The sequence below is a fragment of the Pseudonaja textilis genome, chromosome Z, assembly GCF_049901715.1.
Source record: "Pseudonaja textilis isolate UNSWEBS1 chromosome Z, rPseTex1.2, whole genome shotgun sequence".
NCBI lineage: Eukaryota > Metazoa > Chordata > Lepidosauria > Squamata > Elapidae > Pseudonaja > Pseudonaja textilis.
In genome coordinates, this window is record NC_142008.1 from 131431929 (window position 1) to 131449888 (window position 17960).

At 38.1% G+C, this 17960-nt stretch overlaps 1 protein-coding gene across 1 annotated transcript in view; it reads right to left on the reverse strand.

The window, feature by feature from the left end:
• Positions 1 to 17712, reverse strand: part of SHISA7 (shisa family member 7) — a 43570-nt gene extending 25858 nt beyond the window's left edge. The window contains exon 1 of the mRNA XM_087918187.1: positions 17285 to 17712. The gene's annotated coding sequence lies outside the window, so the exon portion shown is untranslated. The remainder of the gene's footprint in view (positions 1 to 17284) is intronic.
• Positions 17713 to 17960: the final 248 nt, after the last annotated feature.

The following is a 17960-nucleotide window of genomic DNA, read 5'->3' on the forward strand; positions in this document are numbered from 1 at the left end:
GCTTTTCTGGAGTCACATAATCAAATGACATCTTAACTACAGTACACCATCATATAAAGGGGTGTGCATAAAAGCACCAACGTGCCTACCATCCTTGTCCTAATGTCCCCTGTTATTTGTACCCATTTCATGTACTCTTAATCATGTTTCCAATTATATCTATTATCTAAAACATGCTTGACTAGATAGATAGATAGATAGATAGATAGATAGATAGATAGATAGATAGATAGATAGATAGATAGATAGAAAGACAGACAGACAGAGAGAAAGGCAGGCAAACAGGAATATAAACAGGGATAGATAGATAGATAGATAGATAGATAGATAGATAGATAGATAGATAGATAGATAGATAGATAGATAGATGATGGAAGGTAGTCTGGCGTCCCAGAAAGGAGGGCTGCTTTCAAGAGGACAAAGAGGCAGCAGAGCCTGGGCGGTCTGGTAAGTAGGAAGTGGATTAAGATGGCCCCTCCCTAGCAGTTCACAGAGTGTGGCTCCTTGGTTCTCTCTGAGCTTGGCTGTTTTCTGGCAGACATTTCATTACCCACATAAATAACATCATCAGTGTTACAAAGGAGTAGGGTTTAGTCCCTGTTTATATACAAAGTGGCTTTCCCTGTCAGTGTTGGTGGGAGTGATCTTGGTGGTTGCCTGATTAGGCTGTGGTTTACCCTGATCAATGAATTACCAATACAGACAAACAAGCTAAGAGTAAAACAGATAATTTAATGTCTGCAAGAAAGCTGCAAGCTCAAAGAGCAACCAAGGGCCCCATCTCCTAATATATTCAGTTTAGACGTTTACTTTGTAGTTATATATATATAACATTCTAACAGAACAACAGAGTGGGAAGGGACTTCAGAAGCCTCCAATTTCTTCTTAAAAACCTCCAATGGTGGAACATCCACAACTTCTGGAGGCAGGCTGTTCCACTGATTAATTGTTCTGTCAAGAAATTTCTCAGTTTTAGGTTGGTTATCTCCTTGATTAGTTTCCATTCATTGCTTCTTATTCTGCTTTCAGGTGCTTTGGAGAATAAGTTGACCCCCTCTTCTTTGTGAAAGCCCCTCAAATATTGGATCACTGCTATCATGTCACCCCAGCCCTTCTTTTCATTAAATTAGACATACCCAATTCCTGCAACCATTCTTCATATATTTTAGCCTCCAGTCCAGAGGTGGTATTCAGCAGGTATTCAGACCAGTTCTGGTGAACTGGCAGTGGAAATTTTGAGTACTTTGGAGAACCAGCAAATACCAGCTCTGATTGGCCCTGCCCGCATCTATTCTCTGCCTCCCATTGAGTCCCAGCTGATCGGCTGGCTCCTCTTTTGTTGCCCTGCGCAGGAGAAAGGAGCTGGAAAGCAGGTTGGTGGGATAGGGAGGGAATAGGATTTTGCAGTAACCTTCCACTGGAGTGGGGTGGGAATGGAGGTTTTACAGTATCCTTCCCCTGCCATGCCCACCAAGTCATGCCCACAGAACCGGTAGTAAAAAAAAACCTTTGAATTCCACCACTGCTCCAGTCCCCTTATCATCTTCCTTGCTCTTCTCTGCATTCATTTTAGAATCTCAGCATCTCTTTATATTGTCTGGTAAAAAAAGACTCCTTTTGTGCGCGCGCACACACACACACACACACACACACAAACACACCAACTTTTATTGAGCAAAGAGTTTGCTTGAATGCCATCAGCAATTTGCTCCATACTATAAGCTCCACCAGAGAGAGAGAAAAAGGAGAGTTAAGTGCAGAAATGAAACACATCCATTTATTCATGGAACCACAAATGTGCTGGCCTTTTGAATGAGTAAAGAAATGGGTGCACAATATTGTAGGTGTCACAGGAATACTGAACTAATATTACATGACCTGACATAATCTGACATTTTACATGCCCAATTATGGCTAAGGTGATTTTTTTTTTGAGCTGCAATTGGAAACCAGCTTGTCATTGGTCATTATGGTTATCAAATATATCTTTAGCTGAAAGCATAAACGGTTTCCTGGCTTTTAACTGAGGAGAAAGGCTGCCACAAATAATGAAACACTGCATGCGGCAGCAAAGTGGAATCTTAGCAATGTGCTGGGGATTAAGATCAGAATTGAAATCTTACCAGCATCTCATTTTCCCCCTCTAGCCAAAGAACTACATTTCCAGTTTTCCCCAGAGTTTCTCTTATATCTCCCACACAAACATTTTCTAGGCTTTTAAGTAGAGCCCATTTAGGTCTTTGAGGCAACTAGGGCAGCAGATCTATTGGAGCCAGCCCCCTTCTCATTTTCTCCTCACCTCAGCCCACGCACAATGCTTATCAACTTTAGCCATTTTAAGAAGCGTAGGCCTCAACTCCCAAAATTCCCCAGCCAGCATATTGGCTGAGGAATTCTGGGAGTTGAAGTCCATACTTCTTTAAAATGGTCAAAGTTGAGAGACATTGCCTTAGCTTATATTAATGTAACATTGCGTCCATATTTTTTCATTTGTTCTTCACTGAAATCAAAAGCCAAAAGTGTATGGATACATCCATAAAAATTCTTGATTGCATTTTTTAATTGCTGTATTTTACTGCAACACGATCCTTTCAAATGAACTGTACTTTTAGAGGCACAGTTGCTACCTGAGTGCTTGGACACTCTTCACGAATATCTTCCTGGAGTTCAAGTTATCAGGATTGATATCAGGAATGGATGAGTAGATACATTTTTATGGTAGAGTATCCAGAGCTACCTTATTAGGACTTGATAGAGCCTCAGTTCCTATGTCAGTCGAGTTTTATATATAAACGACCCCTGTATCTCCTGACAGGGGTGAAAAAAATGATAGAACAAGGGCAATTTCTAGTGTCACATAAATAGCATAACATTGTTCCTTTTCAGTGTAAAAAGGGAGGGAGGGAGGGAAGGAGGGAAGAAATTTACACCAACAGCACTTAATTCTTCATTTTATTAACTTTTTTAGTTGTACATCTTAAATAGTTGCCCATCTTACCCAGGTAACTCTGGGTAGTGTAGAAGAATTAAACACACCTACGCATATAAGTACATGCACACACAAACACACACGCAAGTACTTTTCTATGCTTGAAAAGCAATCCTTATTTCTACTATGTTCATCTACCTCATGCTTTACATTGCCTTTTGTTCTCTAAACTCCTTGTTCGTTCTGAAGGTCTCATTAACTCATCCCTGCCACGTCTTTTTTTGTCTTCTCATTGCTCTCAACCCATTCATGAGTTTGCTTTGCAACTTGATCTTCCATTCATACTCTCTGCAGTATATGAAAAACTCAAAAGTACTTTTTTTCATAATGGTCATTCACTCTTGTATTCAGTTCACATTCATTTAGCGCTATTCATTCTTGACACTATTGCTTCTTGTTATGCCACACGTGTTTCTTAATTATCCCATTCCCTGTGCATTCAACTTACTTTTATATAGTCAACTGTCATTGTATATACCCTAATGGACAGAAACACACTCGTACACGCAATTGTTGTTGGTTTTTAATCTTCTGACGTGCATTACTTGCCATAGATTAACACGAACCATGACTGTCCTATCAACATAGGCACATATTAATATTTCTCTATCCATTTCCATTTCTATCCATTTCAGTAAAGATACCAGAAAAATGCTTTTGGGGGGGTGTTTGGGGGTATGTCTTTTAGTCAGGCAGTTTAATTCCTAGCAATTGCTTGGATTAGTTCCTGCATTTTTTTAAACTATTGGTGCATAATTTGCAATTCTCACAACAAACACAGCTATCTTGATAATTGAGACATTATTTTCACATCCATACATCCATTGCATCAGATAATTTACAGACAATACTGAACTTGGTGCATTAATAGTCAAACTTGATATGACAGCTTTCCATTGTACCTATGATTTTAACAGGACGTGCATCCAGTTTAATCTGGAGAAAATAATTAAAACTATTTGTTATTTTAATTAAAGTAAATTAAATTAAATTGTACTCTGGAGCTACAATTCTTTTAAAATGATCAGCTAGGAAGATACTTCTCATTAATCAGCACACTTTATTAAAATTGAATAGTTTTAGAAACAACAACAAAGATTGTTTTAACCAAGGGCTTATTAAAATTTAAGATGTAAATTCCTTTTGAAAAGGAGAATTTTCTTTATATTGGGGAGAACTGAGGATGGTTCTTCTAAAATCTGTCAGATAGCATCAGTGGTGGGATTCAATTTTTTTTACTACCAGTTCGGTGGGCGTGGCTTGGTGGGCGTGGCAAGGGAAGGATAGTGTAAAATCTCCAGTCAAAGGTGGTACTTGCTGGTTCTCCGAACTACTCAAAATTTCTACTACCGGTTCTCCAGAACTGGTCAGAACCTGCTGAATACCACCTCTGGATAGCATCTCTTTTGGGACAGATTTTGAATGTTTGTTCTAATGCTTTTCCTTTTTTAAAAACTAAACTACTGATTTTTTTATAAATTATTGGTTTTAGGCTATTGAAAAAAACTAAAAAAAAACCTTCTGGGGTTTATTATATAAGGTACATTGTACAAATATATTACACATGGCAACTTTTAGGAGACCATCCAAGATTCATGAATTATTATTAATTTTAATTGTTTCCCTCTTCCTTTTTTATTCTTTATTTTGAATCTTAGCTTAATTAGGCCTCTGGAATACTTGGTTGAACAGAAAAGCAAGATAAGATGAAATTAAATTACAGAAGTCACAGATTAAAATCAGTTAAAGGGAAAGAGCTGGAATTAATATCAAAGATCAGAAGGTTGGTTATAATATAAGCTGCCAAAATACAAAATGGTTTTGTGGACATCATAATGCCAAAGGAAAAGTTAATAGTCTTCTGAGGTCATGGACTTCCACACTTGGATGCCATAAAAACAAAGATTATTTTACTTCTTTCTGGCAAAGCGTATCAATAAACAGGTGGAATATGGAAAAGGTTAGGGTTCCCACATTTGATGGCAAAAATCTGGGTGACCACTAAATGGCCATAAGAAGTAATTTTCTCGACCACTTTGAGACCACTTAAAAGTCATCCAAATGTTTGCAGCTGAGATCTGATACGTGTAGAAAATTATAACCTCCAGTTTACCTATCAGTAAATAACAAAGCCATAAAGGAAGAAAGAACATTAGCTACTCTTTTCTATTGATTTCTTACAGAAGACAATAGTCAACCACCTCCCTGAAGCCCATAGAGTAGGCAGGATTCAAAAGCCATTGCTCACTTCCCCTGTGGCCTTCAGCAACTCATATTTGGTACAGTATTAAAGCAAGCCCCAAACCACAGAGTGCCACAGCAATCCTTTTATTAACTTCGAAACTATTTTATTGCTTCTGAACATCTTGTTAGTAAATAGTTGCACGATTGGCATGAATAATCCATCTCTGATGTTAAATTTAACACACACATCCAATCTCAATTGTACCCACGCACAAATAAGCACACTGCTGAACGGGTGCCAATCTTGAAAATGTTGGAAAGTATGTGTGCATCCAAATGTGTATCTGTACCTCCATACCTCATATATATGCATTGTGTAAAATTAACACAGACAATATAGGCTAATGCTGCTAGCTTTGTAAATGACAATGTACTATTTTATTGATTTCAGAAATTAAATATCTAGTGGAATGCTAATATCTAATAACTAACATTGTCACAATCTGGTTTTCCCCAGCTTGGTGCCTTCTAAGATACACTATCATAAAAACATAGAAATCTTGACATTATGTGTATCTAATTTCCATTGAACACTGTCTCTAATAGTAATACTCACATTGCTATAATGCTGATCCTTAACTTGCCCCTTCACCCCACCCCCAAAATGCAAAAGCTTCCTAATGTCACTCCTTTTATCCGAAGGAAAGGCTGCTCAAGTTCTTTTGTTAAATTAGTTACTCTTCAACAACAGTTAAGAATGTTTAAGTTGTTTAGACTGGATCTGACATTTCTATCCACATATCAAGCTCTTTTCAAGAACTTGGGATAAGCAGATGTTGTTTGATGATATTAGAGATATGATTGCTGGATGTAAGCTGTTCCAAGTAAAACTGCCCTTTGCAATTGACTGATGGTGATTTGGTCAATATCAGTGGCATTCAAGTAGTGTTCCAGATGTTTGGAGATTATTCTATAACTGATTGATTTTAGGTTTTTGTGATGGCTAAGGAAAATGGGAACTCTCTTTTTAATGGCCAGCCTACCAACCAAACTAAGTTACTTGCCCCAAATGATTGCCTCTTCAAAAAGTAGGTTAACAGAAGATTTGCTTAAAAATTCTGAGCTCCCCAGATGTGTAGATACCAATTTTTGTTTGGCTCCATCAAGCTGCACACTGAAAAGTATCATTTCAAAATACTTGGTTTTTTATTAATCCTCTGTTAGGGACCCAGAATCATATGTTTGAGATTGGTGACCTAAAAAAAATCAAATAAGTTAAAAAAAATATTTATTTTCAAAAGGGAAAACATTTGTGTTACAAAGGAAGTTTTCAAGGCAAAGTGGGGTGTTTTTTTTTTGCCTGACTCCTTTAGCATTTGTGGGGGTGCTCATAAGTACAGTAATCGACTTTCCTTAAAAGATGGAAGCTGCAAAATCCTATTTATTTATTTGTATTCCATCTTTATTACTTCTATGAATAACTCAAGGTGGTGAACATATCTAATATTCCTTCTTTCCCCTTCCTAGGTTCCCCATAATAACCTTGTAAGGTGAGTTGGGCTGAGAGGGAGTGACTAGTAGTTTACAGGCACCCAGCTGGCTTTCCTGCCTAAGGAGGGAGTTGAACAAACAACAAAGATGACAAAGTGTCTGGAGGCTAAATCCTAGGATGAATGGGTGAGGGAGTTAGGTATGTCTACCCTATTGACAAGAAGGATTAAGAGAGAACATAATAGATGTCTTCCAATACTCGAGGGGCTGTCACAAGGACGAGGGGGTTGACTTATTCTCTAAGGCACTAGAGGGCAGTACAAGAAACAATGGGTGGAAGCTTGTCAAAGACAGATCCAGGCTAGAAATAAGAAAAAATTTCTGACAATAAGAGCAATTGATCAGTGGAATAGCTTGCCCCCTGGGGTTATGGGTGCACCATCACTGGAAGTTTTCAAGATTAGACTGGAAAACCACGTGACTGGGATGGTATAAGGTCCTGCCTTGAGGTGGGGAGAGTTGGGCAAGGTCCCTTCCAACCCTATGATTCTAGAACTCCTGGTGACTGGCCCAAAGTCACCCAGTTGGCTTTCATACCTAAAGCAAGACTAGAACTCACAGTCTCCTCTTTTCTAATCCAGTACCTTAACCATGATACCAAACTGGCTCTATTTTCCCTTCATGATTGTGGTAGCCAACAGTATTTTCAAGTTTGCTTATAAAAAAGAGGGTTTTTTTTTCCATCAGCAGCTTACACGGAGCACATGCAAGTAGTAGTCCTTTTATTCTCCCCTGGATCACTTATTTCTGGCTATTGGTTAGTGTTAATACAGGGCTTACAAGGTTCGGCCTATTCCCATCCCTATCCCTGTCCCACTGGCATAAAAGACTCAGGAGTGATAAGCTCACATTTCATTTTATGACTTCACAAACTTTCCATTCTACAACGAATATTTCTAGCACACGGACATTCCCAGAGGATCCAACCAATGCATGGCCATAAAAAATAGATGAAGCTCCCAAGTATCTCCTAAAGTTAAACAATTGTGAATTTTAATGTGACAGAATAGGGGATTTATTAATTACAGTTCCAAGCCGTGGTTATTATTGATGGTATTTAATTTTAATCAGACTGAGATGTAAGGGAATTTCAATCAAATTTAATTTGGGTGCTCCCACCTCTTAAGAGTCTGTAGCTTACATGTGGATCTTGCCAAAGGAAATTTACATATATACAAAGTTGTAATATGTTCATCTTAAATGTTTTACATCCACTCTAGCTCAGCGTAATGAGAGAACCAGTCCTCCAGAATATATTTTCCACCACAGCAACAGAACAAAGAGAGAAAAAGAACCTTATGGTTTGTCACACTGGCAACACACAAGAATAATTTGTAAAATTGTATTGAAGATGCACATATGTGCTTCCGCCAGAAAATCCTGTATATTTCATCCTTTCCTCAACATAAATATGCCCCTCCCCCTTTTGACTAGAGTTGTCCTCATTTGCCCCTCTTCTAATTTTGCAATACATTTTGCAAGATGAGGCACCCAGCATTGTACACTGTCTTCTAGATGCAGCTGCTGAAAACTAAAGGATTGTGCCAAAGGCATTACAGAAAAGGTCAGGTTTTTATGGAGGGAACAAAAATCTTGCAGCAGTCTTCTCAGAGTTTCACTGCAAAAAATCCTGGATTAAACTGGAAAACAAAAATACAACACATACAAGGTTGATTGACCTACCCCCATCCCACTGGCACAAAAGACCCAGGAGTGATCATCTCACATTCTATTCTATGACATCACAAGCTTGCATTTTACAATGAACATCTCTAACATTACTGAGCCCCCTGAGCTTCCTTGATATAGCTGCCCACGTGTTTCCCTAGCAGTGTAGCTAGCTCGTGTGGCCTTACTGCCTTTATCAAGAAAACAGGCTTGTGAAGGGCTCCTGGCAAGCAATGCCTGTGTGTGTGTGCGTGTGTGTGTGTGTGTGTGTGTGTGTGTGTGTGAATGTGTGTGCGCGAGCACGCACAAGCATAAGGGAGGTGATAGGAATGGACATAGTACCATCTCCTGCTTTCAGAAACCAATGTCTGTCAGAGACATGATTCAGGATTTTTCAGGAGTGTTCAGCACCAGTGTGCTGTCCCAGCCAGTCTATGGGAATTGGATAGTTACTTAGAAATTATGAGCTGTCCCCTTAAGGGAATGCATCATGGTAAATGTAGTTAAAGGTATCCTGGGAAATGTAGTTCATGTCACGTGGCCACATCTGTAATCCTGATTGGTCACTAATTTGACCCTCGATGGATTGGGGGAGTTTTCCTCACTTCTGCCTGAATTCTCATGGCATCTGCTTTCTATCGCTACAAGATAGGTTAGGAGATAACCATCTTTACTACAAGGCAGATATGCAAAAGGATTGGTTGTTAAAGAAGAACTTTGTCACAAATGTGAGTTATGAGGATACCTGATGAACCAATAAATGTACTTTTTTATTGACGTTTTGTGGAGTTTATCTATCTGCATCTGCACAGGATACAGAACAGTAAAAAGATGATAAAGGAAACAGGCCTCAACCCCATGATGATTGAAGCTGCTGCATGGTGTTAATCTTTCTATCCCATAGTCATAGAGGTAGGGGGTAGAGCTGCTACCACGAGGCTGTGTTCAGGCAAGAGTGAGGAAACCTCCCCCTACCCATGGAGGGTTAAATTAGTGACCAATCGGGATTAAAGATGTGGCCAGGTGACATGAACTACATTTCCCAGGATACCTTTAACTACATTTACCATGATGCATTCCTTTAAGGGGACAGCTCATAATTCCTAAGTAACTATCCAATTCCCATAGACTAGCTGGGACAGCACAATCAGCCAGTAATAAATGCTGGGATATAATTCTGAAATCATCAGTACTGAATGTGCCAAACAATCCCAGATGCAGTCTTAAGAAGTTTGCCTAGGAACACTTCGGTTTGTGGCATTTGCATTCTGAGTACAGTCCAAGAAACCAGCGTTAACCTTTAAAGATCTATTGGGGCTTGGCTACCTTTGAGTTAGCTTATGTAGAAGGAGTGACAGAAATTGTGGGCGGAGTTAAAAGAGGAATCAGCCTAGAATCCCTATGTATCCACAAGCAAACCAATCTCCCTTAAATTCTGTTGACCCTTACCTAGCTGCAAGATAGCCATTGGTTAAGAAGGTTCTTGTGTATAGGCATGATTAGAAATAAATGAGTTCAATGGGACCTTCACATATAGACTTGTTTTTTTGCAGCTTACTTCGAACAGAATTTCTTTACTCAAGACATGCCTGCAGAGTTGCTGGTAATTTCTATTCCTTGGGAGGCGTGAGGAGAGGGAATTTGAAGGACAGTATCTTATGGAAAGTTTTCTCTTATGGAATGGCTTCCCAGAAAATAAAAGAACCATGCTCTCACACTCTCAGGAAGCTGTAGAAAACATGGCTTTGGGGGACTGAATTGAGGGTGGACAGAGACAATGGAGTGTGATGATTTTCTGATTTTGATTAATAGGAGAAGTGTTGGGATGTTTTCTGCTATAACCCCTAAAATAGGTCTTTAAATGGCCATAAATCACATTTTTCAGTGCCGCTGTAACTTTGAACGGTCACTAAACGAACTGTTGTTCAGTTGAGGATTACCTGTGTATGGAATTGATCCATTGATCATATACTGTTATATGTTTACTGAGCAGTAAGTCCTACCACTACATCTAATGGGATTATAGTTTAACCCTGATATAACTTGCATAAGGGAGAAAAAAAAATCAAAACTTTTGCAATTTTGTATTCTTATGTCTAGTGGAGATAATAAGAATATCATACTTCCAAAAATCGTAATTTCATCCCAGTGACTTTTAAATCAATCACGCACAGTAACATGAAGTGTGTGTGTGTGTGTGTGTGTGTGTGTGTGTGTGTGTGTATGTATGTATGTATGTATATATATATATATATATATATATATATATATATATATATATATATATATATATATATATATATACATAAGAATTTATATATATGAACATAAGAATTTATTTTATAGTGAGTCAGATTCTTGGTTAGAATCTGTCCACAACTATCTACGCTAGTTGTGGATTTGCAACTTTTCACTTAGGAGATCTCAGTCCTCCTTGGAGATGTTAACATATGAGGCACAGATCTACTGCAGCAAAGTTCTACTGCTATTTTCTATTATTCTTTTCTTAATAAGATTCCACCAGGCAAAATAAAGAAATACCTTTCCTCAATTGGCCCTTAGATCTAATGTACCGGCATGTACATTGGTGCTTAGTAAATTTTTTGGTGACTAAAGTCAGATTAAGATTGCTAGGCATTGTATAAATAAAAATGTGACTGCTCTTGTCCTTCAAAATGTATCTTGTAAACCTGAATTCCGTTATTTAAATTTACTCACAATGAATCTCATTCTCACATTTGTGACACTGTATGAAGAGGCAGTTGTAACATTTAAGATGAAGCACTTGTAGCACTTCATTTTTGAGACACAAAAAACTAGAAGTACAAGGGTAGTGATATCATTCAGAATTAGATTTCTCTTGGGTATTTTTTATATTATTTATTTTATCCCACATCAGTTTCTCACTCATTAAGAGCTTTATAAATAAGGGCACCCAAAACTTCGAACCACTTTTGGATATAATTCATAGGTTCTTCATACAGATAATTTGCATCAGTTATTGGTCCAATTTCTTCAGAATAATTCTTTTTTTACAGAATTTGGATTATTTCTCCTTTCAATTATGAGGATTTAAAACTAATTCCTCTGGCCCCCCCCTTTTTTTTTTTTGCTGGCATTTTGTCTCTGCAGTGTGAGTATAGCAGTACTGATTTCTAAACCATAGAGCTGAGATTATGATTATAATGGCCTAAAACTCTGGTGGACTGTGGAGTCTCTGGTGCTCTCTGAGCTTGCTGGTTTTCTTGCAGACATTTCATTACCAATCTGGGTAACATCATCCATTGTCCCATTTGTGTGCTTTCTGAAGCCTTTGACACTCAAATGTGGCAATGATAGAAGTGGGAGTTTTGATTATATTATCTAGTTTGGTAATGAAATGTCTGCAAGAAAACCACCAAACTCAGAGAGCACCAAGGACCTGCAACGCAGTTCAACACAGTTCTGAGCTATAAATATTCTTTACTATCAGTACTCTGGTAGACATTTGAGAGGGAAAAAATGGCCATTTCCTGCAACTCTGTGAATGGTATCTATGCCTTTACTTTTTACTTCACATTTACTTTTTACATATATCAAGTAAGATAGCATTGCATCATCCTGTATTTCTCTGCAAATACTTTTGATTTTTAAAAAGTCAATATGTCCCAGACTTTCTAATTGCATGAATTTTTATTCAGTCTTACATATCAACGTTCTGTCCATTCCAATGTATGATGTGATCTTTATTTAACTTCCTCCCTTACTTCCTTTCCTACATAGCCATGTGTTGTGTGGTGTGGTGTGGTGTGTGTGTGTGTGTGTGTGTGTGTGTGTGTGTGTGTGTGAGTGTGTGGAAATATGTGTCTGCCTTTGTGCAGTTCACTGTGTGCTTTTTCTTTGATAGAGCAGGTGCCTATCTTTTCCTCTCCATCTGGTTGAAAGTCAGAGTTATTCAAATGAGAGCTTAAAAGGCAAGGAGAGAACGTCCCTTTCCTTTTTATATATATATAAGGGCTTTCTGGGATGTATTAACAAGAGAAAGGATGGTTTAACTAGACCTGTAAAACACTATTGAATTGGTGCCTTATACTCAGGCATTACGGGTACATTACAAATCTGAAATTATCATCATCTAGTTAAAGTGTGCCTAGTAGACTTTTGTGGCTATTACATGGAAAGTGCATTTCATTCCCACTTCCAATTTCCAAGTCATATTAGCCAGGTGCAATGTGAAAAATGGAGAATTCACAGGCACAATGAGAAGCTGTCAGACTTCACACCAGGCAATAAATATCGACTGCCCAAAAATTGCATTTGATAATAGTAGAAGCTTTGCAAATTCAATGCAGTTAGATAAATTGCTCCACTGAGAAAGAAATCATATAAATGCCTACTGCAGAACAGAGCTATTAGGCCTATATATAATGCAATCATGGGGTTTAAATAGTAGGTCTTTTCTTCCCTTCCTTTCAAATCAATTATTCTCTTCTTTGTGAAAGTTGGGGACATTTATTTCACGTTTACAGAACAGTTCTCTCAGCCTTAGAATAACTGATTCCCACCAGATACATCAATTCATAATAACACACTATGGTGTTTCAGGCTAATTAATTAACAGTAACTACCACTATTTCTACATTCCCGAACTTATAGGCAGATTGGAATCTTTGCTGTTTCTATATATTTCCCTTAAAATATTCGGGGTGAAAATTTGGATTTATAGCACCATAGTGACTAAGAGAATAAAGATTTCATATTAAATAATTAGGATGTACCATCAGTTTATTATATCCCTCACAACAGTCCTATTCCAGTCAATACAGTCCGAATCCATCTGCTCATGACATGGCCCAAGTCTTTAAACGAATGTTAATGAGCGAGCTTACATCTGGTTAAGTCATGATTTGCCTATGGGTTTCGGAATAAGATATAATAGTTAAAAAAACCACAGTGCTTGAGTTCACACAACATGTTGACACAAAACCAAATAAACCATATTATGTATTTGTACTGTATGCGACTCTAGCTGATTTTGGGGTACATAGAAACATGTAAGCAAATAGCACTGAATTTAATTCAAGGCACACATGCACTTTATTTTGATGGCTGTATCAAATAATATACTAGAAAAAATCATGGAGGTATAAAATAGAACTGTACTCTTTCAATTAAATGCTTATAGCACAAGAAAAAATTTTTCTGGAATGCAGCAGGCTAGCAGGTTACTATCTAGATTTTGAATTTATACTTTCTTATTAACTCCTGCTACCTATATATTCTCAATCATGTTGTCTCCATAATACATGAAATATAAACATACAATATTGAATTATTCTATAATCTGCCAATATTTAATATAATAGCATTTTTCACTGTATTTATACTCATACTAATATTTTGATATATTTTTATTTTAAAATATTGAAGGGGTGAAAATTAAAAAACAAACTTGATTATTTTTAAAAAAGAAAGATTATTTTTAAAATGTTTTTTCATTTAATTTTGTTAAAACAGAAAGAAAAACCCACCATAAACAGAGCTTTAAACAACAGAGCTTTAAAAAAAACATGAAAGTGCATTCTGAAATAATAGTCTTGATTAATATCAATAGTTATCACTTATTCATCAACTAAACTTTAGTTAAGCTACAAATCAAACCAACTGAGATTCATTGCCCCATGTATCAGATGTACTTTATATTGGCACATTAAACACCTCAAGCTATTTATTTCTGCTAGGGTTACAAAAGAGAAGTAATTTATTATCAGAACAAGCAATTTCAGACATCTTTGCTTCCACCACTCTTGCTAAAAAGAATGTACGGTACAGTTACTCATACAGCTCTATTGTAAGCTGAATCAGTACAACTGTATAGAAGATTCTTCATAAGCCTACTCCAAAATAAATGCTAAGGGAATTTTGATACCTTAGAGATGTGCTGGAGTAGCAATGAGCCCAAGAATCCCCACTGAACACACATTGAAATTCTGGGAATTGTAGTTCAAACATACTTCGAGAAATCTTCATCTTGTGAAAGGCTGTTGCATTGTATGATTTTAAGTAAACTGACCAGAAGAACAACACAGGAATATTTCTTATTTGATAAACTTGGAAATATTGACCTGCAAACTGTTCTAATGCTGTAGATCACACTGGGCATATGTCTACAATGATCGTATTTTCTTGGAAAAAATAAAAGACAAACTTGAAAAAGGGGCAAATCTGAGAGAGGTTCATAAGGATAAAAAATAGTTGTTTATGTTTATAACTTTGCTTTACAGAGGAAAATTCAAAAGCAAAACCAAGAAAATAAATAATTAAAGAACTGTCCTTTATAACGAAGGACCAATGGTCGCTATGCATATGACCAACTAGGGTCTGATGCTTAGATGGACATTCTGCCATTAAGATTTTTATTTTCACCCATATTTTTCCAGTGGCAAGGCAGCTAATATCCCAAAATATCATGTGTTAAAAGTTTGATTCCATCAGTACATGCACAAGCCCACTGCTGACCAATGGAACCTCAGAAATTAGACCAAAACTTCAGAAATCCCAGAAACTCACTGCAAAATTCCCTGTAGCCATTTCCAAAAAGCTGGGTAACTCATTTTTTTCCTTTACCACCCCATTTTCTCCTGTTCTTTTCCCCTATAAGTGGTCCTCATTCATCTGAGAGGCTGATCCAGGCAGCCTTGCTGTTTCCATGGCAACATTGCCATGGAAACTGCAGAGTCCATTCTCTCCTCCCCCTTCTCACCATCCTTTCTTCGCAATTCCAGCAATCTCTCCCTCCATAAACCCATTACGGGAACTTCAAAAGACAAGAGGTTTCTGCATCACCCTTTAAAAAGCGGGATGGTGGGGTGGGGGTTGAATATACATCCTTTGAGAAAGCACAGGAAAACTATCTGTTTGATGGGCTGCTTCCTTCAGGACACCACCTCATCCCCAAATCTTCTTTAGTAGCTATTGGAAGCTAATATAGTATTTTCTTCAAAACCTGTTCCATATTATTGTTTTACCACACTGTCTTACTTTCTCGTACATCTTATTTTGGCTTCACTCTCCACATTCCCTTCATCTTCTTATACCCTTTTCCCACAATTACCTGGGGTACACCTGACAACTTTTCCTCACAACACACCTCCACCTCTTGGGACAATTTTGTGAACAAGGATGGCCTATCTTTGCTATCTGTCACTGCTCCTGGGTCCTGGGTTTACTTAGCTGCTTTGTTCACATACACACAACCAATCTGCTTTTACCTCAGCACGAATCTACCTCAACATGCAGAATCATGAGGATACCCACTTTTCCTTCAGGTATATCGTTATGCACTCACGAACATTTTGAACACCCAGATCGGCACAAACTTCTGCCACGTGCACTGTACTCTTACACATGCCCAAACGCCCACCTGTGCAATCCATCCCATAGTCCCACAGCAATTATCTAGGAATCTTAGTGCCTGAAGCACAAACATAACTAGACGTACACATACACACATGTACATTCACACGTGAGAATACATTCAGAGTCTATGCATATGCATACTCAACCCTTTTCAAATGGAGACTCAGGAAACAGGCTTCAGTAGATGAAAGCTTATTAAGCAATAGCCATGAATGGTTGCTTTCATGTGTATGTTTCAAATTCATTTCTAGCACCCATTTTCTGCTGGATAGTTGCAAAGTGGAGGGAGTGAGGAGATAGAAATAAAAGGTAACAGTTCTGTGGTTTAATTTGTGCTGGTTTTGCCAGTCTGTGAAATATAAGATCATCTTATATCATCATTCAGCATATATGTGAGAAACAGCGAGTGTGACTCTGCGTAAGGAAGATTTGTACAATAATCAGAAATTCTCATGTGTGAAAAGGACAGGTATCAATCTTTTGAAACTGCCTCACTCTCAAATATATTAGAAAGGCACACAAGTATACAAAGTAACACATTCACAACCTGTCACACACACAAGCTGCTGCGGATACAAAGCAGCAGGAAGTGTAATGCACAGTTTATGATTTGATATGCATACCCACACAAAGGAACTGGCACATGCCCAGAACTGCAGCAATACAACACACTCTCTTACACAGACATACGGATACATTACAAAAGCCCCAAGCAGCAAAAAAAAAAAAAAAAGCCTCTCTCACACATTTGCATATCTAATAATTGACCTACCTAGATCAATGGCATAAATAAGGAGAACAAACATACACAATCATGCTCGACTGAGAATTAAATATGAACAAGTGGATAGAAAAATATTAATTTCACAGCCAGCCCCCTCTCAAATCCCCCTAAGATTATATTGACATAATCTTATGCAAAGCTAATATCCCCAGAATGACAACTGTCCCATCATACACATTAGATCAGGAATCCCATCCTATTACACCATCCCAACAGCATTGTCACGGCTCTGATTCAAATTCCCCCACAACTGAATTTGCCTTATACACCAAACTGGGGTGTAGCTGCATTAGAATAGGTGCCGAAAGCAATAGTCAGCTCCTTTTTAGCACAGACTGAATAATCCCCCTTCCTCTTCCCAAATTCTCTTTTTTAAAAAGGACTGAGACAGCGCATTGTTCTGATTGTGTAAATACATTGCTAATCAGAAAGACAGTAAAATCAAAGGCGAAATGATAGCCTTTTGTGCCAAAGACACATAAGTGTGCCCAAATTCTGGGGGGGACACCTGCTTGTAACTTTGACACATGCAAGCATACATCATCAAATCTGAAGGCACTCTTGATATGTAACACCATCCCACCAATACTTCTACACCTAACTTTCTGGAGTCTCCTTCTCTTACACTGTTTTGACACACCCAGAACACCTAACCCGGGTTATCAAAGATATTGTTGCCCAGTAGTATGGAGTAGCAATCAAAACCTTACCTTGCTTGATCTGTTAAAAAAGAATCCCATTCAAAATACTTCCCCTGTAGTGTAGGATTTTTTTTCTTCTCTGCAGCCCCTGAGTGCTGTTTGATTTCAAGGGGAAGCACCAGAAATGTTAGATGTTCCTCTCCACCTTCAAGAAGGAATCGTTTTACTTTAATGAGGAGGGGGGAAATGCCCCACTTCCAAAGCCGGTGCTTTCTATTAAAAAAACGAAATTTCACTCTGAAAAGGAAATGCAAGGGATGAATTAAAGAAGATGCCCGAGGAATTCCATTGGATGGATGGCAGGCAAGCGAGGTGTTTTGATTGGTGAAGGAAACGCACTCGACGGGAACTGCAGCCCCTCACTCAAACCTGCGTGTCTTCCTCTGAACTGCTTTCAAGTCCCGAAGGAGTGGAGAAGGGTGAGTGGGAAGAGCATTCATTAACAAAACCGGTGAACATCCAGCAGAAGATGGGGCAAAGAAAAAAAGATGTAAAAGCCTAGGATTGGACAGGGATAGCTGTCAGTCAAAGAAGACCCAATATATCCACGTTTCAGCTCTTCCCCCCCCCCCTCTCCTCCCTTGTCTCTACTCTGTGAAAGTATAGAAAAAAGAAAAGTTTGCTGCAAGACATCCAGGAAACCTGGAGTTTTAGTTAACATACCTGGCTGCTTGGACTTTTCTCG